Here is a 24381-nt window from a genome sequence, read left to right as displayed (position 1 = left end):
ATGAGAAGGAAAGTGCTTAGAAATATAATTAGCAGGAGGGCAGATTTCCTTCCTTCCTTTGGAGCTGGAACTCCGAAAACTTCGCCCCAGTCTTTAAAACAGCAACAACGACCCTCTCTCTCTTTTTTAAGCAGGCATGGATTTTCCTTGGAAAGAAGTCCCACTGAGTTCAATGGGACTTGCACCCTGGTAAAAGTATGCATAGCTCCTCAAAGATGCAGATGTAAACAGACCCACAGAAGACCAAAGGAAGGAGGTGGGGGAGTCAAGGTGAGGAAGGAGACTCTCAGGATGGGAAGATTTTGGGAGGAGGAGGGAGGAATAGCAGGTGACCCCCCCCCCCCATTTCTAATTTTCAGCCTGTGGTTCTGAAATAACTTATTGATCTATTGGGCAAAAACTCCTCCTCCCTCCCTCCCTAAATCTCCTCCTCCCACATCTCTAGCAGCAGAACTGAGGGCAGGATCTCTCTCTCTGCCCCCCCCCCTCCAAAGAATGACTGGAAAGAGAAAGGGGGTCACGCAGGCTTTTGCCACAAGCTTTCCAGCACAGAGAAGGTCTGTCCCTAGTTTACACGGCGAGGGATCCGCCGACCCTCGGCAATGCTATTCAACCCGAGGAAGCTGAACGGATTCGCGTCTGCAATCTCTTAAAAAATAATAATAGCGGGGGTTGAAAAGCAGAGAACCAAGCCGTTGCAAAAATAGGCAGGGAGGGGTGTCTTTGCTTATGGGGTAAATCGCCCTTCTCTAGCCTATGCGAGTAAAAAAATGAATGCCCAGACGTCCATATATATATATGGGTGAATGGAAGAGATGGATTTTCTTCCAACTGTATTGCAGCACGAAACGAACCGGGCCCAAAGGGTGGGAAAGGCAGCTGGCGATCGCGAGAGAGCCGGGCAGATCTCTCTAAATCCTGACTCGGGTGGGGGTGGGGAGGAAAAGAGGACAGCGCCAGGGAGGTAACGGGGTGGGGGGTGGGGAGGCAGCAGGGAGGGGACCTTCGAGGAGGAGGAGGAGGAGGAAGAGGAAGATCATCACCATAAAAAAAGCCCTTTTGGCGCTTACCATTTCTGCAGGGCTCGCCGTCCGCTCCGCCTGCGCGTTCCGATCTGCCCAGCAGCTGGATCCCAAGCCGGGAGGGTGCTGTGCGGATCGCGCTAAATCAAGCCCGGAAGCGGCCGCGGCTCATCCTAAAACCAGGCGGGATCAGCCATGCAGAGACCAACCCATGAAAAACGCCAAATCCCCAAATCAAAAGGAAGCGCCCCGTTCTCAGCAGCAGATTTCTCTCTCCGCCAAGCGAGGTGAAAATGATGATCAGAACGCGCACATCTCTTTTCTTCTCTCTCGCTGCTTTCCAATGTCCAGGCTTCCCAGCAAGCTGCAATCCCACCAAAAAACGCCTCGCGTGCCTTTCTCCTCCTCCTCCTCTTCTGCTTCTCTCTCTCTCTTCCTTCTCTCGCCTTCTGGCTCTCTTATACACACAGAGACACACACACACTCACACGCAGGCAGGCAGGCAGGCGCAGGAGGGGCGAAGCGAGCGCGGCGCACTCAGCCAGGCAGGTTGCATGAATGGGAGCGCACGAGCCAATCCTCCGCTTGCCTGCGAACGGGAGAGCCACCCGGACGCTTGCAAGCTGGTCTGCACCATTCGCGCGCCGGGGAGGGGCGCCGGGGGGCGGGCGGGCGGGCGAGGGGAGCAGCCAGCTCGGCTCAGGTGAGCCTGCCCCCTTTCCCATCGCCCGAGCGCACCCGGCGCTCCTGCGTTGGATGAGGCTTTCGTGGGGAGGGGGGCATAGATCTGGGATTAGGGGTGCCCCAAATATTGGGGCCCCCAGGTAAGCCCTGCCCCACATAACTGATCACAAGACAAACGCACCATTTGAATGGCAGTGCCCATCAACTTTGGTTGCGGAGGGCGGAAAAGCGCCTCATTTTATTAGGGGGTGGTAAAGGGACCTCGGCCATTAAGAGTTGGTTCTTATGTCTTGGATCGTTCCTAGAGCCATCTCTGTTTAGGAACAATGTGGGGACCCTGCAAGGTGCCTTTTAAAATCTCCCCCCCCCCCATCGCTCTCTCCTCCTGTCCCGCTGTAGACGTGACAACCATCAGGAACAGAGGGCGCCCAATGTGCACGCAAACACGTGCGTCACATCCACACAGCACATTGGAAACATGCTTTGTACCGCTTTTGGCAGTCCTGGCGCCCCACAAGGAATCCTGGAAACTGTAGTTCGCTCTCCACAGGGTGGCAATTCCCAACAGCAAACTGCGGTTCCCAGTATTGTTTTTGGGGGAAGCCACGGCTGTTAAAGGGAGTACAGTGGTACCTCGGGTTACATACGCTTCAGGTTACAGACTCCGCTAACGCAGACATAGTACCTCGGGTTAAGAACTTTGCTTCAGGATGAGAACAGAAATCGTGCTCCAGCGACGCGGCGGCAGCAGGAGGCCCCATTAGCTAAAGTGGTGCTTCAGGTTAAGAACAGTTTCAGGTTAAGAACGGACCTCCGGAACGAATTAAGTACTTAACCCGAGGTACCACTATGTAAGCATCCTTAATGACATGGTGTGGATGTGGCCAGTTGGCCTCTCCAGTGCACACGGACCCCTGGTTCGGGAACAGACTTTGGTAATATGGTGCCCTGAATACTGATTTCAAAATAATTCCTTTCGGTGCAGTTGGTACTGATTAGGGAATACTGCTTTCTAAGTTGCGAAGTGTTGTGGGAGCCACCCACAACACCCTAAATCCGGCACCGCCTGATTGCAAACCGCCCTGAGATCTACGGATGAAGGGTGGTATACAAATTTAATAAATAATAACAACAATAATAATAACCACTGAATCATGGCCAGGCGGCCTTGTTTTAGACCTGCAGGGCTGGATTTGTGTCCCAGCTGGAAGCCCTGCCAGGAGGCACTGGGAATTGATGAACCTGGGATCTCTTGCATGCTAATAATAATAATAATAATAACAATAATAATTTATTTGTACCCTGCCCATCAGTCCAGGTTGCCCCAGGCACTCTGGGTGGTTTCTAACACATATAAAAACATAATAAAAATTAAAGCTTAAAAAGCTTCCCTATACAGGGCTGCCTTCAGATGTCTTCTATAGGTTATATAGTTACTCATCTCCTTGACATCTGGTGGGAGGACGTTCCACAGGGCGGGCGCCACTACCGAGAAGGCCCTCTGCCTGGTTCCCTGCAACCTCACTTCTCACAGTGAGGGAACCGCCAGAAGGCCCTCGGAGCTGGATTTCAGTGTCCAGGCTGAATGATGCAGAGCATCTGCTGAGCCAATGAGCTATGTCCCTTCACCATCCGCCATCTGCTGTTTCTAATAAGCATCTATATTAAAAATAATTAACTTTCTTAAAACACCCATGCACCTGGTTAATCGGTGCGTGTGCCTTTTTAGTCCATTGAGAAAGTTTCTCATTGGTTAACTCAGGGGTAGTCAACATGGTGCCGCCCAGAAGGTGTTGGACTACAACTCACATCATTTGTGACCATTCACAGTGCTAGCTGGAGCTGATAGGATTTGCAGTCAACTGGAGGACACCTTGGAGTTAACCAATTGGTTGGTCAAAAGTTGAAAGTTGAAATCTCAAGCAGATATTGAGGAATATAATAAAGAGGTGGGGAGACCAAGGGAGGAGCTGGGAAGCAAATGCAGTTATTTTCTTAGAGAGCAGGTGTCTCCAACAAGGTTGTCCTGGAGCCATAGAATTGTGGGATTGGAAAGGGCTCCAGGGGTCATCTAGTCCAACCCCCTGCAATACAGGAATCACTACTAAAAAAATCCTGGACTAATGGCCACCCAACCTCTGCTTAAAGGTAAAGGGGACCCCTGACCATTAGGTCCAGTCGTGGCCGACTCTGGGGTTGCGGCACTCATCTCGCTTTATTGGCCAAGGGAGCCAGCATACAGCTTCTGGGTCATGTGGCCAGCATGACTAAGCCACTTCTGGCGAACCAGAGCAGTGCACAGAAATGCCATTTACCTTCCTGCCGGAGTGGTACCTATTTATCTACTTGCACTTTGATGTGCTTTCCAACTGCTAGGTTGGCAGGAGCAGGGACCGAGCAACAGGAGCTCACCCCATCGCGGGGATTCGAACCGCCGACCTTCTGATTGGCAAGCCTGTGGTTTAACTCACAGCGCCACCCGCGTCCCCTAACCTCTGTTTAAAAACCTCCAAAAAAGGAGAGTCCACTACTCTTCAAATGAGTCCATTCCACTGTCAAACAGCCCTTACCACAAGAAAGGTCTTCCTAAAGTTTAGTCGGAATCTTCTTTCTGGCAATTTGAACCCATTGGTTCAGGTCCTGCCCTCCGGGGCAGGAGAAAATAAAGCTTGCCATTGACTACTTTCCTTGCAAATCTCATGGCTGGAATTGTTTGCATTCTAGGGAAAGGAGCAGCACCCTTTATAGTCGAGTGGGCAAATGGCGGAGCGGGTGGGGTGGGACGTTTTGGAAACCCCCCTCCCTGCCCCCAATTCCAAAACGCACCTCTCCAGTCGAATAATGTGTGCAGAAATGCATGGGCAAAGGTCAAGCATGCATCAAAGTGCCCATGAGTGGAAATAACAAATGCAAATGCATTCTGTTCGGGGAAACTGCTTTGCAAAATGGTGAACAAATTGCAAATGGAAAATGTATTCGAAGGAATTCTCACAAAAATGTGGGCAAACTTTCATGGAGACCTGCGATTCATAGCAGCTCGTACACAGAGGCATGCGGCCTCCAAGAGTGAAGGTAGACCACAGCCATCATGGCTGGTACCCCCTGATAGGTTGGCATGGGTGGAGTCTAACATGGGTGCAGCCACCTGCTTCTCTCTTTCTCTCACCGCCAACCGCTGTCTCCCACTCTTCCTCCCTGCCACCAGAAGAAGAAGAAGAAGAAGAAGAAGAGTTTGGATTTGATATCCTGCTTTATCACTACCCGAAGGAGTCTCAAAGCGGCTAACATTCTCCTTTTCCTTCCTCCCCCACAAGAAGCACTCTGTGAGGTGAGTGGGGCTGAGAGACTTCAGAGAAGTGTGACTAGCCCAAGGTCACTCAGCAGCTGCATGTGGAGGAGCGGGGAAGCGAACCCAGTTCACCAGATTACGAGTCCACTGCTCTTAACCACTACACATAGCTGTCAAGTGTCCCTTATTTGAAGGGACAGTCCCTTATTCCAGCGCCATGTCCCGCTGCTGTCCCTTATTGATGGATGTTCCTTAAATGTCCCTTAAATGATGTCCCTTAAATTTCAAAGGAAGCAGCTCCTCTTTCTCCCTCCCTGCCGGCCAGGGAGGAGGGAGGCTCCAACTGTGTTGCTTGGCTGTGTTACTCACCCAATAAGAAGTCTAAGAATGACTGGGGGGTGGAGCTTGCATGCCTTGTGTGTGGCTAGTTAATGCAAGCTGAGGGGCTTTTTGAATGCTGGACGCCATTTTGTTGCACGTGCTGCTGCAAACTTTGCAGTGCAAAGCCAGGCCGGGGAGCCATATTAAGTTGAGGCCTTGTGGTGCATGTGATTCAGATTCTATTCAGTTGAACCTCTGGTTACAAAGTTGGTTGGACAGTGTTCTCGAAGCTACTAGCATGAGTTTGACCAGACTACAGGAGGACAGGAAGACTGGAGTGCCTGGAACAGGTGAGGCTGCAGGTCCCTTATTTTGGCTGCTGGTCCCTTATTTTCAAGGCTGCCGGTCCCTTATTTTCAAATCTGTAAGTTGACAGCTATGCCACTACACCACACTGACTCTCCAGCAGAACAATAAGCCTCATTCTTCGTAGAATTAGGCCTCGCGTGAGCCTAGACCTGCAAATGGCCAACTCCTGAGTTAATATTAGGTTAACGATGCGCCCTCCCCCAATTAAATGGGCGGCAGATTTATTTTTAATACTGCAGATGGCATCCACCGTCTTAATTGAGGCATCCCCTCCTGCGTGGTAGAGAAGAGGCAACGCGTTTTCAAAGACGAGATCTGCTCTGACATATGTGTGCATTATCTAAAAAAGTAAATTTTTTAAAAGGAGAAATTGATGAAAGATATATTTCAGTTAATTAAGAAGCTAAGATTATTTTGTTTGGATGACAGTTGTCCGTGTGTATGAGAAAGGGGAGGGGGAAGGGAGGAATGGGAGAGAATTCATATTCAACTATTGAAGTTTAGTTTTTTATCTTGGCAGAGTGACCTTCAGCAATTTACCTGGTCGATAGCTGCACATTTTTTTAAAAAGTAAATATCCATACACTAGATTTAAGCACATCCTAGGCTGGTCTCTCACACACCTGTACACCAGTTTGCTTTCTAATCACTTGGTTACTCAGCTGCTAATGACTGGAAGATGGAGGAGAGATTTCAGGTGGAAAAAATCTGCCTCTCTTTGTTGTTTGTGCTGCAACAGAATTCTACACCCACCTGCTCCAAATAAATTTTAAAGTTTTGGTTTTTTTTTTAAAAAAAGTTCCAAAGCACATAGAATCAGCTGCCCATAATGGAAACCTAAATCATAGGAGCTGTCTTGTACTTAGGCCACATTCACACCAGCCATTTAAAGCACTGTTTATTTTAATTTATTTTAAAATTTATTTACCGCCCTTCCTCCATGGATCACAGTGCAGTTTGGAATATAAAAAAACACCAGAATTCGTAACATGATAATGTTTTAGACAGCCATGGCTTCCCCAAAAGTATTCTGGGAATGGTAGTTTGTAAAGTGGGGGGTGAGAGTAGTTAGGAGACCCCTATTAACTTCACAGAAGCGACAGTTTGCAGAGTGGGTTGAAATCCCTGCATTGCAGTGGGTTGGACTAGATGACCACTGAGGGACCCTTCCAACTCTACAGTTCTATGATTCTAATAGTAGCTCTTTGCAATAAATGGGGTCCTCTGGCTACTCTCAGAAACCCTTAACAAGATACAGCTACCAGAATTCTGGCTTCTGTACACGGAACTGGGAAGGTGAGATCTCATCTCGTCCTTCCCCTCAGACAGTACAATGTACGGGAAGCGGGTGGCACTGTGGTCTAAACCACCAAGCCTCTTGGGCTAGCCGATCAGAGGGTCGGTGGTTCGAATCCCCATGACAAGGTGAGCTCCCGTTGCTCTGTCCCAGCTCCTGCCAACCCAGCAGTTCGAAAGAACACCAGTGCAAGTAGATAAATAGGCACCACTGCAGCAGGAAGGTAAACGGTGTTTCTGTGCGCTCTGGTTTCCACCACGGTGTCCCATTGCACCAGAAGCGGTTTAGTCCTGCTGGCCGCATGACCTGGAAAGCTGTCTGTGGACAAACACCAGCTCCCACGGCCTGAAAGCGAGATGAACACCACACCCCATAGTCGCCTTTGACTGGACTTAACCGTCCAGGGGTCCTTTACCTTTCAAGAGTTGCCATATTTCAAGAGGAAAAAACCCAGGCATAAAAAGTTGTGGGGGAAAGTTGTTGAGGGTTTTTTTTTTTTGCAGTGGGGGGGGGGAGAAGAGGTTTCAAAAACCTGGACATTTTGGCCATTTCCCAAAATTCCCCCAGACACTAATTCCATCGTTGAAATCCCAGACATTTCTGGGAAAATCTGGATGCATTGCATCCCTAGTACAATGCCTCAGGCCAGCTCTAGCCTCAGGAATAATCTTGCCTCATGGTGGCTTCTTGTCCTGGGGGAAACTGATGGTGTATTTAACGTAACGGCATTTCCCCATTCCCTAAATATTGCTTAAATATCAGTGAGTGAGGAGGACTCCTTCACATTTTGACAGTGTCCCCCAACCTGGTGCCCTTCAGAGGTTGTTGCCCCAGCCAGCATGGCGGTCACATGGTTGGTCAAAGGCGTCACAGACCAGTCGTAGTCACTGGGGTGTCTTTCAGATGATGTTGGACTACAACTCCCATCATCCCTGACCACTGACCATGCTTGGTTGGGTCTGATGGGATTTGTAGTCCAGCAACATCTGGAGATGTTCCTGCTGTTCCTGCTGAGGTTGTTGACCAAGATTTCCGTTCGTATAGCAGTATATTGCACCCTCGATGTACCTTTACAGAGCACCAGGAGCCAAAGCACGGAATTGTGATTTCTAATTTTAACAGCGAAGGAGCAAAAGAGGGGAGATTGGAAGGATGCGAAAGGTGAGGTGAGGATAACTAGGAAGGTATATGAGCAAATTGACATGTGTGCGTTCAGAATAAACTGCATTTCAGTTTGGGTTGGAGGCGAAGGGGAAAATTAGAAAAGACTCACCCAAGACAAGTCTGGGATCGCATCCTAATGAGATTTTGACAAGGCTTGGATTTTACTCAACACCTGTAACTGGAGAATATTTGCCTATTCCCAAGGGTCCACATTTGCAGGTATCAGTTAAACCTCTTTAAGAGAGCCAGTGTGGTGTAGTGGTTCAGAGCGGTGGACTCGTAATCTGGTGAACCGGGTTCGCTTCCCCGCTCCTCCACATGCAGCTGCTGGGTGACCTTGGGCTAGTTACACTTCTCTGAAGTCTCTCAGCCCCACTCACCTCACAGAGTGTTTGTTGTAGGGGAGGAAGGGAAAGGAGTATGTTAGCTGCTTTGAGACTCCTTCGGGTAGTGATAAAGCGGGATATCAAACCCAAACTCTTCTTCTCTTTCAAAGAAAGAGGAGGGAGAAGGTGCTTTGGATTGCAGAAGGAGCAAGATGGGGCAGCTTAACTGTCCCACTGCCTGTTGTTTTCCCACTCCAGAGTACCTCCAGACCCCCCCATCACCCAATGGCCTAACATCCTGCCACTAGGAAGGGCTGTAGATTGCTGCCAGAGCAGCTGCTTTGCATGCAGAAGGTTGAAGGTTCAACACCTGACACCTGCGGGTAGGCCTGGGAGAGACACTGAGGAACCACCAGTCCAATTCACAGAGGAGGTTGACTTTGAGTACATAAGAGCTTATTCCTGCACTACTTTGTGTTGTGAGTGTGCCACCTGACTTGAAGGAAGGAGACCTAGAGAGCAGTAACTCATGCAGTCAGGCGACAGGCAGCTTCTTCTCTGAGAGGGTCATTCTCTTGCCATCTCTACAGAACGCTCTCCTCATACTCAGAGCAGAAAGGGGACAGAATCACCACTTGGCTATTAACTCTGCAGGTCCAGGTATCCTGTGTTGAATGGTTTCTTTAAATGTAAAGGTTCATCATTGTTCCACTCGATGTGTATGTCTTTAAGGGGCCAGAGCAAGGGCCAGAGCAAAATAACGAGACCCAGCTTTACAGCTGTGAAACATAGCAGGTGCTGCTGAGTTGTATTGATTAAGCTGTGTCAGCAATTGGGTGTAGTATATAAGGAGCATCACCTAGCTCTCCCTTTACCCTGGGGGATGCGTTGGTGGTTGGGTCATGGTTGGTTGTTGATGTATTTAGTGTAAATGGAGTTTTTGTTTTTGTAATTAAAACCTTGTTTAAGTTATTTTTGAGTTCCTTTTTAATGCATGGTCTCCCTAGCAAGCTCTCTGCAGCGTTACTATACTGCAAATATCCAACATCCTGATTCTCCAAAGACGACCCCAGAATTACTACAGCCACCCCGGCTTCCGATTTGATCCTGGAATGTCCCATTTTCCCCACCAGTGCTGCTACCGCCGAGCTTGGGGAAGAGGTTGACCTGGCAATTGTCCCGAGTGGCAGTGAGGGAACATGGCTGCTGTCGTTGGCCTCCTCTCTTGGGCAGCTTGTAGAGTGGGCAAGGAGAAAGAAAGCCAAGCCAAGCCCCATGTGATGTGCTGGTTCTGAGGGGCAGGCAGAGGGCGGGTCTGCCCTGGTTGGGAAGAAATGGGGAGCAGAGCGCAAGGGCTCTCGATTGATTTTTTAATGCTTTGGGCGTCCACCTCTTGTCCCTTTCTAGAAATTTATTTATCGGTGTGTGTTTTTCTTTTTGGAAATCTACCAACGATTAGTAGGATTGGAATATCACTTGTAGTTTAAGGGTGAATCCTGGACACCATGGAGATGTAGAAGGTTTGGATCATCATAAAAGATTGCAGGAGGAAATGATATATTATTATTATTATTATTATTATTATTATTATTATTATTATTATTATTAATACAGTGGTACCTCAGGTTAGATACGCTTCAGGTTACATATGCTTCAGGTTACAGACCCCGCTAACCCAGAAATAGTGCTTCAGGTTAAGAACTTTGCTTCAGGATGAGAACAGAAATCGTGCTCCAGCGGCGCGGCAGCAGCAGGAGGCCCCATTAGCTAAAGTGGTGCTTCAGGTTAAGAATAGTTTCAGGTTAAGTACGGACCTCCGGAATGAATTAAGTACTTAACCTGAGGTACCATTGTAATAATAATTTAATATTTATACCTCGCCCATCTGGCTGGGTTTCCCCAGCCACTCTGGGCAGCTTCCAACTGAATATTAAAAACAATACAGCATCAGACATTAAAAACTTCCCTCAACAGGGCCGCCTTTAGTTGTCTTTTAAAAGTAAAATGCTTATTTATTGCCTTGACATCTGCTGGGAGGGCGTTCCACAGGGCAGGCGCCACTACCGAGAAAGCCCTCTGCCCGGTTCCCTGCAGCTTTGCTTCTCGCAGTGAGGGAACCGCCAGGAGGCCCTTGGCACTGGACCTCAGTGTCCGGGCTGGATGATGGGGGTGGAGATGCTCCTTCAGGTATACAGGACCGAGGCCGATTAATAATAGGACCCACTAAGGGGAAGATGGAAGTCCAGGAGATTCCTTGGAATCTTGTTTTTATGATTTATGTTTGATATATCTCTGTAAAATTTTAATTTGAAAAACCAAATGAATTAATTTTAAAAAGGAAATCTACCATCAAATTAATATAATATAATATAATATAATATAATATAATATAATATAATAGGGTTTTCTCAAGATGCTGGAAATTGTGTGTGCTGTGTCCCACTGGTGGCAGTCTTCTTTCTTCTGATAGGAAATGCTCTGTGGGGGACGGGAGCAAAAATGGGAGGTCAAGGGGGGTCAGTTGGGGTGGTGAGAAATGCCCCTATTTTAATCTGAGGAATGGTGGAGGGCATGCTTTAGCGTTCTAGATATGGCAAAATGCATCTGGAACCCCAATTGCGTGCGTGTACGTTAGGAAGAGGGAGGCGGGTGGTGCTGTGGGTTAAACCACAGAGCCTAGGACTTGCCCATCAGAAGGTTGGCGGTTCGAATCCCCGCAACGGGGTGAGCTCCCATTGCTCGGTCCCTGCTCCTAGCAGTTCAAAAGCATGTCAAGGTGCAAGTAGATAAATAGGTACTGCTCCGGTGGGAAGATAAATGGTGTTTCCGTGTGCTGCTCTGATTCGCCAGAAGCGGCTTAGTCATGCTGGCCACATGACCCGGAAGCTGTACGCCGGCTCCCTCGGCCAATAAAGCGAGATGAGCGCCGCAACCCCAGAGTCGGTCACGACAAGACCTATACCTTTACGTTAGGAAGAAACAAGCTGAGTAGATAGGAATGGCAGGAGGGGAAAGGGTTAAGCCTCCTCTCCCCACGGCATCTTCTCCCATCAAGGCTGCCACCTCCCAAGGCTGCGTTTCCTTTAAATAAGCTGTGTCAAGCTTCATTATCCTCGCAGTTTGCCACTGGGCAGAAGCTGTACAACTCCCCGTATTCTGCATTCCATATGCAATGCGGTTGGTGCTAAATCAATGCCCGCAATCGATAAATATTAGTATAATAAATAACACCATACTTCTGAAGTGCAAGAATTTCTGCAAAGCCAAGTAGCGCTGAAGTGCCAGCATTTCGGAGCTTCGGTGTGGCTGATACTCTTAATGACGGCCAATCGTTTTGGCAAGGGGGCTACAGCTGATGTCCAAAATATCAAACAATGCCTCTCTTGAGTGCACTACAGTAGATGCATGAGATCTCAGCCAAAAATTCTTTTGAGAACCTTTTAAACTTGAAACTGGGGCATTAACATGCGTGTGTATGTGTGTGTGTAAGAGAAGTCCCTAAAGATTTATATATCTTCCACACACAAACACAAAAACATACACAAACACACTTTTTTTTTTTTGCACTTCTGCAAGTACTGGCACACTATTTCCTTTGTGCTTCCTACCAGCCTACCCAGAAAACACTGTGAGGGCCTCACAGTGCCGTTCCACGTGGAAATAGCCCTCACAACAGTGTCAGCAGTAATACATTGCTGAATTCTTGAATAAAACCTTTAAACCTAACTACCAGGGTTTGAGTTCAAGCTCTGATAGTGCGAGCTAGGAGAGCAGCCTGGGGAGATGAGGTGTGCTGGTACGAATACCCCCCAACATTTCTCTGATGAAAATAGGGACATCCTAGTACATAAAAATGGACTAAAAATGGGATGCGGGTGGTGCTGTGGGTTAAACCACAGAGCCTAGGACTTGCCGATCAGAAGGTTGGCGGTTCGAATCCCCGCGACGGGGTGAGCTCCCGTTGCTCAGTCCCAGCTTCTGCCAACCTAGCAGTTCGAAAGCACGTCAAAGTGCAAGTAGATAAATAGGTACTGCTCTGGCGGGAAGGTAAACGGCGTTTCCGTGCGCTGCTCTGGTTCGCCAGAAGCGGCTTAGTCATGCTGGCCACATGACCCGGAAGCTGTACGCCAGCTCCCTCGGCCAGTAAAGCGAGATGAGCAACCCCAGAGTCGGTCACGGCTGGACCTAATGGTCAGGGGTCCCATTACCTTTACCCTTTCCATAAAAATAATTCTACTATTTACACCCCAGCCATCTGACTGGGTTGCCCCAGCCACTCTGTGCAGCTTCCAACATATATAAAACATAATTAAACATTAAACTTTTTAAAATAAAAGCTTTCCTATACAGGGCTGCTTTCAGATGCCTCTGGGGTCGCATAACTCCATACCCTCCCACATTTCTCCAATGAAAATAGGGACAAGGCTGTATATTGTCTCTGTTTATTTAACTTATATGCAGAATTCATCATGCGAAAGGCTGGGCTGGATGAATCCCAAGCCGGGATTAAGATTGCCGGAAGAAATATCAACAACCTCAGATATGCAGATGACACAACCTTGATGGCAGAAAATGAGGAGAAATTAATGAACCTTTTAATGAGGGTGAAAGAGGAGAGTGCAAAATATAGTCTGAAGCTCAACATCAAAAAAACTAGGATCATGGCCACTGGTCCTATCACCTCTTGGCAAACGGAAGGGGAAGAAATGGAGTGAGAGATTTTACTTTCTTGGTTTCCATGATCACCACAGATGGTGACAGCAGTCACGAAATTAAAAAAACTCCTGCTTCTTGGGAGAAAAACAATGACAAACCTAGACAGCATCTTAAAAAGCAGAGACATCACCTTGCCAACAAAGGTCCGTATAGTTAAAGCTATGGTTTTCCCAGTAGTGATGTATGGAAGTGAGAACTGGACCATAAAGAAGGCTGAGCGCCGAAGAATTGATGCTTTTGAATTATGGTGCTGGAGGAGACTCTTGAGAGTCCCATGGACTGCAAGAAGATCAAACCTCTCCATTCTGAAGGAAATCAGCCCTGAGTGCTCACTGGAAGGACAGATCATGAAGCTGAGGCTCCAATACTTTGGCCACCGCATGAGAAGAGAAGACTCCCTGGAAAAGACCCTGATGTTGGGAAAGATGGAGGGCACAAGGAGAAGGGGATGACCGAGGACGAGATGGTTGGACAGTGTTCTCGAAGCTACCAGCATGAGTTTGACCAAACTGCGTGAGGCAGTGGAAGACAGGAGTGCCTGGTGTGCTCTGGTCCATGGGGTCACGAAGAGTCAGACACGACTAAACGACTAAACAACAACAACAGCAACAAGGAAAAGTGGGTCATTCTGACATCAGATCAAAAACTCAAAGCCTCCCACATTTCTCCAATGAAAATAGGGACATCCTAAGGAAAAGCGGGACATTCCGGGATCAAACCAGAAACCAGGATGGCTTCTGTAAATCTGGGACTGTCCCTGGAAAACAGAGCCAAATAAGAAACCTTGGAAGGTCGCAACCAAACCTCAAGCCTGAGTTGCTTTCTTCCTTGCCTTAAAACAAGGGCAACAGCACAATCCTAATTCTCAGATTCCTTATAGCTCTGGTGTTCTGTTGTTTTCTTCTGGTTCTTGCTTTAAATTGCCATTTTAAAGACAACTTCGACAGCTTTATAGACTTATCCAGGCTTCCTCAACCTCGGCCCTCCAGTTGTTTTGAGACCACAATTCCCATCATCCCTGACCACTGGTCCTGCTAGCTAGGGATCATGGGAGTTGTAGGCCAAAAACCTCTGGAGGGCCAAGGTTGGGGAAGCCTGGATTTATCCTTTCCTTGTTTAATGTTGAGGTTGGCTGCGAGTTTCATGGGAAATTTATTTGGGTGCTCGGGCCCTCAGGCCCCTGGGAGTCGGCACCTATGGTAGAAGTGCAGGTTCATTCCATTTTTATTTTTATGTTTTTGTTGTTGTTTAGTCGTTTAGTCGTGTCCGACTCTTCATGACCCCATGGACCAGAGCACGCCAGGCACTTCCACTGTCTCCCGCAGTTTGGTCAGACTCATGTTTGTAGCTTCGAGAACACTGTCCAGCCATCTCGTCCTCTGTCGTCCCCTTCTCCTTGTGCCCTCCATCTTTCCCAACATCAGGGTCTTTTCCAGGGAGTCTTCTCTTCTCATGAGGTGGCCAAAGTATTGGAGCCTCAGCTTCACGATCTGTCCTTCCAGTGAGCACTCAGGGCTAATTTCCTTAAGAATGGATGTGTTTGATCTTCTTGCAGTCCATGGGACTCTCAAGAGTCTCCTCCAGCACCATAATTCAAAAGCTTTATGTTTTTACTATCTGCTAAAATTTCATTTATTCGAAGTTTACCTTGCAAACAGCACAAAGCCAAAACTGCTGCCTCCCGCTTTCGCCGTCTCTCTGCCTCACCCATTTCAGCTACCGTGAAGATTTGGCGGGGAGGGGGGAGCAAGCAAAAAGTCAGTGCACTTTAATTCAAATTTTGAAAGCCAAGCAGAAGAGGAATTGCAGATATGGAGTTTTTACTATAAGCAGCAGAATTTTCGAGGCAGAATTCTAGAGGGGCAGACGCGGCTGCCATTGCTAATTCCTTTACGATTGGATATATTCAAAATGCACTAATGTTTGCATTGATGGTATTGATTCTGCAACACTTTTTTTTTTTAAAAAAAGAAACTTAACTCAAAATGGGGGTGGGGGGAGTAAGATGGGTCTTTAAGAAGGACATATTTAAATTGGGGAACATCATACTGCTTTCAGAACAGATCTCAATTGAATTCACTGCGGTAGCAAATGGTCCTCTCCACCAGTGTCTTGCGGTGGAATTTTTCAGGGGGCACAGTTCGGGTCAGAGGTGCCAGCTTGCAAGGGCAAAAGGGGTTGCTTGTGAGCATTGTGCCTCCTGACCCCAACCAGGCAGAAGCTTCTTGAGCTTTGGAAAAGAGAGGAGGAGGAGGAGGAGGAGGAGGGGAAGAAGAAGAAGAAGGAGAAGGAGAAGGAGAAGAAGAAGAAGTATTAGTAGTAGTATTTGGATTTGATATTCTGCTTTATCACTACCCAAAGGAGTCTCAAAGCGGCTAACATTCTCCTTTCCCTTCCTTCCCCACAACAAACCCTCTGTGAGGTGAGTGGGGCTGAGAGACTTCAAAGAAGTGTGACTGGCCCAAGGTCACCCAGCAGCTGCATGTGGAGGAGCGGAGACGCGAACCCGGTTCCCCAGATTACGAGACTACCGCTCTTAACCACTACACCACACTAGCTCTCAGTGGCACCAGGGGAACATTTAGGGGACTAGTCTAGTCACCCTAGTTCACTGACTGCAAACCACTGCCCTCCACTGCTTGAGAGTGCTGCAGGAATGACCGCTCCCCACATTAAATGGGGGGCACCTTTTGCGTGGTCGCGCGCAGCCCCCTGGGCCCTATGCGGCACCATTAGCACAAGCTTGGCTTTGCCTCCCCCCAGGTGGGAAACCTGGAAGTCTCCGCCTACCTCAGCCAGTTACCCAATCCCGCCTGGGGAGTTGTTGCCAAGGTGATTGAGCCAGGTAGGGGGAGGGACTACCTGCCCACACAATAGGGGGAGGATCTTACCTGGGAATTGTCAGTTGGCTCCAGAGCTTCCCCCACCCTACCCACCCTCAGTTAAGACTTATTTTGCAGGTTAACCTTTTCTCCACAGGTACGCGGGTGCTGCTACGTCAAGGTTGCTGTTGAAGGACCGGAAAGGAATTCTCCTGCATTGGCAGGTTTGCCTTTCCCGTAGCAAAACGTCACAACTTTGGTGGTATCAGGCCTTGGGCGGAATCCTTTAGTCTATCTTCCCTGAATGGGGGGGGGGGACCTGCAGCGCTGACCCACACCCCCTTCCTCTTTGTGGCAGCGATACCAGGGTTCCCCGTTAAAGAGGTTGTTTGAGGGGAGGCTCTGGCCGTACGCCTAGAGGTCATCATTGCTCTCCCCTGCAACGGCAGCGTAACGGGGGCAAGCTCTCTCTGCTTGAACATATGTTCTCCAGAGCCAGCCCATCTCCCCCCCACACTGGATAACCCTGATGTTCCCCAGATCCCCAGTGGGGGACTGGGAGGGATAAATGCCCAGTGTCTGAGCCAAGGTCTACCCACATCTGAAACATAATAAAGTTGTGGCCAATTTTAATCCCATAGCACGTTGTCTTGAGTCGTTATTCCACATGGGGGCCGCCCAGGGTTTGGGGAGCTCCGCCTGTTCACACAAACCAGCTTGGCCAACAGTCAGGAATGAGAGGAACACAAGACGCTGCCCTGCACTGAGTCATCCATTTAGCTCAGCATCACCCACACTGACTGACAGCAGCTCTCTGGGGTTTGCGGAGGGTTCTGAAAATGCTTGGGCTGGAAACTGGGCCCTCCTGTGTGCCACGCAGATGCCCTACCACCACCAAGCTGATGATGGGAGCTGCAGCCCCAAAAAGATCTGGAGGGCACCAGGTTGGGGGAGAGTGGTGCTGACAGTACAGAGCGCAATGGGTCAATGGTTCGATGGGTCCACTTGGGGCGTAACAGGAATTGCCACTTCCGGCACCCAACTGCTGCCAGGCCCCCCACAAAACACTTGAGCCATCAGAAGGTGGCAGGGCTGGGTTGGTGGAGCAATGCCTCTTTTGTTCCCGCTGCCCGAGGTGGGCGGTTCACTCTGTCTACTGTGTGGGCCAGTTCTTGGTCCACCTCGCTTCAACCCTTGCAAAGGCCAACCTAGCAGTTCGAAAGCACGTCAAAGTGCAAGTAGATAAATAGTACCACTGCGGCGCTGCTCTGGTTCGCCAGAAGTTGCTTAGTCATGCTGGCCACATGACTCGGAAGCTGTACGCCGGCTCCCTCGGCCAATAAAGCGAGATGAGCGCCACAACCCCAGAGTCGGCCACGACAGGACCTAATTGTCGGGGGTCCCTTTACCTTTGCCTTTAAGGAGTCTCAAAGGGGCTAACATTCTCCTTTCCCTTCCTCTCCCACAACAAACACTCTGTGAGGAGAGTGAGGCTGAGAGACTTCAGAGAAGTGTGACTAGCCCAAGGTCACCCAGCAGCTGCATGTGGAGGAGCGGAGACACGAACCCGGTTCACCAGATTACGAGTCTACCGCTCTTAACCACTACACCACACTGGAAGAGACACAATAAGTTTAAAAGGGGTAGAGAAGAAATTTTTAATGACAACCAGTAAACACAGGCTGAGCACGCAGAAACTCTCCCCCACCCCCTCTCCCTGGGTTTACACTCAGCTGATAAACCCAGACTTAACAGACCGGCATTCATTACATGATTGACCTTTCCTTGTTAACCGAAGTAGACAATGATGTGTTTGGAAAATTGGACAATAGTCAATTTAATGGGAAAACTATTTTGCTGGGGAAGCTCTCCCACTTCACTTCACAGCAAATTACTGCGGTTGCTGCTGGCGGGTTAGGACTCTTATTTTTCAACAAATGTGGAGGTGTGTTCTCTTTTTTAATCTTATTTTGAAAATAAAAAATAAAAATTGAAATCTATGTATTTGTTAGCAAATTGCCAGGCCAGGGAGTTCACCAAATAGTCCATCAGTGTTGTAGCAGCGAGATTGATGAGTGCTTGGAATATAATAATTAGATGCTTCTAGGGCTGCATTCGTATCTCCCTCCCCTTGGTTCAACTTTGTCTGTCCCTATGGAAGGCATCTGGGAAGTCTAATGCGCTAGCCTTCAAGACCTTCTCTTCTAGGGCATGGGGAGTTCATGCTGTGGAGCTGTTGTTCAGGTGACCACTTAATGGCCCCAGTACGGGCTTCTGTTTTGCCTGCTGGCATTTGTTCCTGGAAAATAATGGACGGTGGCGGGCTCTGTTGTGTGCAGACAGCCCACAGTTCACGAAATTCTTCCATCCATCAAGGGGAGAAAGCAGCAGCGTCTGCTGTGGTCAAAAGGCGCCACATTGCTCAAGCGGAATGGCAGACGTCTCTGCAGGTGACTAGGTAGATGCCCTCTGCAAGACATACCTTGCCAGGTGACAGGAGACATCTGCACACCCATTGTTTTTCCAAGTGGAAATAGTGAACTGCCACAAATCTTATTTCATTCATGCCCGTTTTTGCCTTCTATTCTACATTATAGAATATAATATGCAATCATATTCCAATCTATTCCAAACTTAAAAGTGGAAAGCGTAATGCTGGTGGTCAACAAAAGAGGTTCAAAGACTCTCTCAAGGCAAATCTTAGAAAAATGTAGTACAAACACCAACAAGTGGGAAACACTGGCCTGCAAGCGCTCCAATTGGAAAACAGCCTTTACCAAAGGTGTCATGGGCTTTGAAGAAACTCAGGACGCAAACTCAGGACGCAAGGGAGAAACGTGCTAAGAGGAAGGCACACTTGGCAAATCCACACTGTGATCAACTCCTGCCCTGAAACCTATGTCCCCACTGTGGAAGGACATGTGGATCCAGAATTGGCCTCCACAATCACTTACGGACTCACTTTTAAAACCGTGTTTATGGAAGACAATCTTACTCGGCTACAAGTGATCGCCAAAGAAGAAGAAAAAATAGTTGCAATATAGTGGCCTCCTTTTTTATTTGTTGGTGGCAGGCTTGATACCTCAAACTTTGGTGATGCTGCATGGAGTATGTACTTTGCTGGTTCTACCCCCAAGACCTTGCTGTAGTTTTGTTGATATAGTTTGTAATTATTTATTGTAATTGTTTAGAGTGAATTTCTATTTATTCTTTGCTTCTGTTCTGAGAGTTAATTTGATTGTGTACTAATAGATTATTGAATATTACTTTAATTCATTTAAGTTGTCCCATTTTAAAGTTATGTTTTATTAAGACTTTTTTTTGTATTGGATCAGATTATTATAAGGTTCTTTGCTGTATATTTTGTTGCTGCAAACTGCCTTGTGTATAATAAAATAGAAAGGCAGTGTACAAATTAAAAGTGAAATGGAAATGAAATGCTCTCCCATATTTGTGTGTGTGTCTTATGCTGAGGCAAATCAATGGTCCACTGAACTCAGTATTGTCTACACTGGCTGGCAGAAGCTTCCCAAGGATTTCAGATGAAGTAAGGGGTCAGGCTTTCATTGTTACACCAATTGAAAATTTTCCTCTGCAGCCTATTGTTTTTGTTGAACCAATTCTCCAAACATAGGTCTACCAGTGGCTAGTGCTCATGACAGCTAAATGTCACTTGGGAAGACAGGCGAACTAATGCCAGTGTACTGGAAAAAGCAAAGATCACCAGTGTCAAAGCAATGCTTCTTCAACATCAACTTCGTTGGACTGGTCATGTTGTTCGGATGCCTGATTATCGTCTTCCAAAGCAGCTACTCTATTCCAAACTTTAAAATGGAAAGCATAATGTTGGTGGTCAACAAAAGAGGTCTAAAGACTCTCTCAAGGCAAATCTAAAAAAATGTAGTATAAACACTGACAACTGGGAAACACTGGCCTGCGAGCGCTCCAGTTGGAGAACAGCCTTTACCAAAGGTGTCATGGGCTTTGAAGACACTCGAATTCAGGACGCAAGGGAGAAATGTGCTAAGAAGAAGGCACACTTGGGAAACCCTCACCGTGATCAACTCCTGCCCGGAAAGCTATGTCCCCACTGTGGAAGGACGTGTGGATCCAGAATTGGCCTCCACAGTTACTTATGAACTCATTGTTAATACCGTGTTTATGGAAGTCGATTTTACTCGGCTATGAGGGATCACCAAAGAAGAAGCCACATTGTCTATCCCTGGTGAAATGTGGCCGTACATGGTTCAAAGGATAGCCAAAGACAAAGAAGAAGATTGCTCATGAAAGCCAAATGAAGCCTCCATGTTCCATGCAGTCTTCCCCTGAATAGTTGCTGAGGCGTGCAGATTGTAGGTCAGGGCTTTTGTCTTTTCAACCTGCGAGCTTTCCAGAAACATCTGGCTGGCCACTTTGGGGAGGGTGGTACTACAACAGCTGTGCCTGTGGTCTGAATAAGCAAGGTTCTCCTCACTTGCTATGCTCTCCTGTTCAGCCTGCCCACCTTAGACTATTCTGAAATCCGTTCGATTTCTCCCTCCTCTATGGATCCCAAGACTCACCCGCTTGTAAAGCTGCCGTTTTTACCTTGCTCTTGCAGAATATGCTTGCAGCACATTGCCCGTAAAATAAAGCCATCTACGGTAAGCACCGTAAAAATCCAAAGCACGGCTGAAGCTATTTGCAAACAGCAGCTGAGCTCCCCCAGCTGACATCCCAAGTTTTATCATTCTGTCAGGGACTCTGCCCTCTTATGGGTAATATGTAGCAGACAATTATGTCTAAGCAATTAGATGGAAGGTCCTATTAAATGTGCAGGGGTCTCTATTCTCTCTTGCCTGGCCCTTTCATTTCTCCCCCTCCCTGCTCCTGAATTATTTACAATTTAACTCTGTAAATGCATTGCGGTGTTGTGGCTGCTGTTGCTTTCTGACTACTAAGGGAAGTGTTTGGAGGTTGCCGAATGCGGATGAAGGAAGAAAAAAAGGAGGCATAAAGTGGTACGGGGCTTGAGAAACATGTTGCCTCCGCTGTCTGGGGAAGGTCAAGAATGAGAGGGAGAGTGAAGCTTGCACATCCCAACGGTGTGAATATCCAGTTTGTTTATTTGCCTCCCGAAATAGCTCTTGGTTGGTTACTCAGAGGAGACTTGCCTAGCAAAGGTAAGAACCATCTCTCTATGTTAGAATGTTTGTGAACATTCCATGACCTCACCATAGCCACCATCCAGCTTACAACCATGTGAACGTTGGTGGCCCATAAACTACATTAGTTGAGTTCTGTAAGAATAGGGGTGGGAGACCTCTTGTCCCACCAGATGTTGTTGGGAGTCCATCAACTCTGGTTACCAAAGCCCAGGGCTTCCCAAACTTGGGTCTCCAGCTGTTTTTATACTACAACTTCCATCATACCTAGCTAGCAGGACCAGTGGTCAAGGATGATGGGAACTGTAGTCCAAAACAGCTGGAGACCTAAGTTTGGGAAAACCTAGCATAGCCAATGATCAATGATGACTTGAGCTTCTCATCCAGCAACACCTGGAGGACCACAGCTTCCACTTCCCCATCCAGACTATACACCCAAGGGACTCTTATTCCATGCCTCCCCCTCCAGAATCCTGAGAACTGTAGTTTGTTAAGGGAGCTGACCTTAGGGACTCTTAATGGACCAGAGTTCCCAGGACTAGCCGTGGCTGTTAAAGCAGTATGGGTGTCAGGGACTGGGCAGAGAAGGAATAGTGGAGACTGCCTCCTCAGCCTGACCCTTCCAGAGAAGGAGACAGTTCAGAATTACAACAGGGGTTTTAGGAGATCACAGCTCAGAGGCAGATGAGGGGGAAAGCGGGGAAATAATGGGAGAGGAGGAGAAGGAGGAGAAGGAGGAGAAGGAGGAGAAGGAGGAGGAAGACGCACCAGGGGCTGGCAGCTGATGGACACAGTGTCTTTAGAAAGCATTCCAGTGTTAGAATTCCTGCTCCATGATTGCAGTCATGGGATTGCTGTCTATCATATGACAGTATGTGTTTTGACTCCACAGAGTAGGAAGTGACGGAGATAGGATGTTTGTGTTACTGTGTTCCGTGAAGTGGGACTATTGTCCTTTGTTTTTTCTCTTTGCTGTCTGATGCTAGAGAGAGGGGGAGCCATGTTGCAGTGCTCCGTGTGTGTTTTTATGTAAATAAAGTAGATTAGCCAAAATGCTGAGTTGCTGGGGTTCTGTCACGCGAAATGCGCAAACTCTGCGGATCCCTAAGTGTGCCGGTGTCGGTTGGCATCAGTCGCTGTGATGTTCAGGTTCAAGAAAGCTTTTGAAGCTCCCGAACGATCGACCAGGAGGGAGAGAACATGCCAGTCGGGCATATGTCTCTGCCAGGGTCCTACTTGAGTGTAGGCTGAACTCCTAACACCCAGACCCCCCCAATAACCCAGAGAGCATTGAAAGTAGGAGAGCAAATAGCTCAAAGGCAGAGGGGACTTTTCAGCACCTGTAGCGATTATGCATGAGGAAGTGGGAGAGATGAAGGGGGTGGAGACTCATTCAGGACAATGCCATTATTCCAAGAGGTTGCATTCCCAAGCCTCTCTCTGTGGATATTGAATAAAAAACCATTAGTAAGGACTTTTCCTTGTCTTGTCTGTTCCTGGCAACCTGCCGTGAGGGTTGGTTCCTCTGTCTCCTAACTACAGCAGTGCAGGCTGTGACCTTAGAGTTTTAGTCACCTGGAAGAAAGGCAGTTCCATTGAATTCAGCAAGGTTTGCATAAGCAAGTATAGAGGATTGCACCGCTAGAAACTTAAAGGCTTTCCAGCGTGAAAGCAGGTGCAGATAAGAAGTCAAAAATTATACACGGAGGGCGGGGAAATAGCAAAACATATTTCCGCACATGAGCTTTGGGTTTCAGACACAGAGCTATTTGATGAAATGCATACAACATGGTCAGACAAGAGCAAAGCCACCTGTTCCGTATAGATTCCACATGACTTATGCAGTGGTCGGGACATACGCCATGTGAATGAGAAGAAACTCTACATGCCAGAGTTGTAGTTTGCGGTCCTGAATTGTTGTTGTTGTTGTTTAGTTGTTTAGTAGTGTCTGACTCTTCGTGACCCCATGGACCAGAGCACGCCAGGCACTCCTGTCTTCCACTGCCTCCCGCAGTTTGGTCAAACTCATGCTGGTAGCTTCGAGAACACTGTCCAACCACCTCGTCCTCTGTCGTCCCCTTCTCCTTGTGTCCTCCATCTTTCCCAGCATCAGGGTCTTTTCCAGGGAATCTTCTCTTCTCATGAGGTGGCAAAGTATTGGAGCCTCAGCTTCAGGATCTGTCCTTCCAGTGAGCACTCAGGGCTGATTTCCTTACGAATGGATAGGTTTGATCTTCTTGCAGTCCATGGGACTCTCAAGAGTCTCCTCCAGCACCATAATTCAAAAGCATCAATTTGTCTTGAATTGCTACCCACCAAAGTGGTCACGTCAATGACTTCAGTTCCTTTAGCAATGTAATTTTTTGTTTTGGACAACCACCCTCATTTTATGTACCCTTTCCCACCCCAATGAAACTGCTGCATCTGATCTGATCAAAACCAGCTGTATACTAATGGTATGAGACAAGGCGTCAAACATAAGGCCCAAAGGCCATATCACATAGTTTAAGGGAGGCCAGTGCGGCCACGACATACCTGCTGATGCCAATTTCTGGATCACCTCCAGGAAGGATTTGATGCTGGTCTGGTTCAGTAGGAGGTAGATTTTTAAAAGCTAATTTATCACTGGCACTGTTAAAGGCAAAGGTATAGGGACCCCTGACCATTATGTCCAGTCGTGACCGACTCTGGGGTTGCGGCGCTCATCTCGCTTTATTGGCCGAGGGAGCCGGCGTACAGCTTCCAAGTCATGTGGCCAGCATGACTGAGCCGCTTCTAAGAGCAGCGCACGGAAACACTGTTTACCTTCCCGCCGGAGCGGTATCTATTTATTTACTTGCACTTTGATGTGCTTTCGAACTGCTAGGTTGGCAGGAGCAGGGACCGAGCAACGGGAGCTCACTCCGTTGCGGGGATTGGAACCGCCAACCTTCTGATCGGCAAGTCCTAGGCTCTGTGGTTTAACCCACAGCGCCACCCGCGCTGGTAGTTATCACCAAAACCAAGAAGGGAAGACAAACAGGAAGTCATCTTATACTTGCTGCCATATTTATTTTAATTCAAGTTTATACATACACACACACACACACACACACACACACACACACACACACATATATATATATTCATTTTTTATATGCAGATTGTTGGGAGAAAAGCATTTGCACCAGTAGCATTGCTGTGATTGTCAAGTTTAGTATTTCCCCCTCTTGGGAATGCTGAATCTT

The 24381-nt window shown here is 48.0% G+C and overlaps 1 protein-coding gene across 14 annotated transcripts in view; it reads right to left on the bottom strand.

The window, feature by feature from the left end:
* TENM4 (teneurin transmembrane protein 4) overlaps window positions 1–1617 on the bottom strand; it is a 645582-nt gene extending 643965 nt beyond the window's left edge. For all 14 annotated transcript variants that reach the window (XM_083609383.1, XM_083609392.1, XM_083609393.1 and 11 more), the window contains exon 1: window positions 1071–1617. The gene's annotated coding sequence lies outside the window, so the exon portion shown is untranslated. The remainder of the gene's footprint in view (window positions 1–1070) is intronic.
* Between the last annotated feature and the right edge of the window lie 22764 nt (window positions 1618–24381).

The sequence above is a fragment of the Podarcis filfolensis genome (assembly GCF_964270895.1).
Source record: "Podarcis filfolensis genome assembly, chromosome: 4".
NCBI lineage: Eukaryota > Metazoa > Chordata > Lepidosauria > Squamata > Lacertidae > Podarcis > Podarcis filfolensis.
This window is presented reverse-complemented; position numbering and strand designations above follow the sequence as displayed.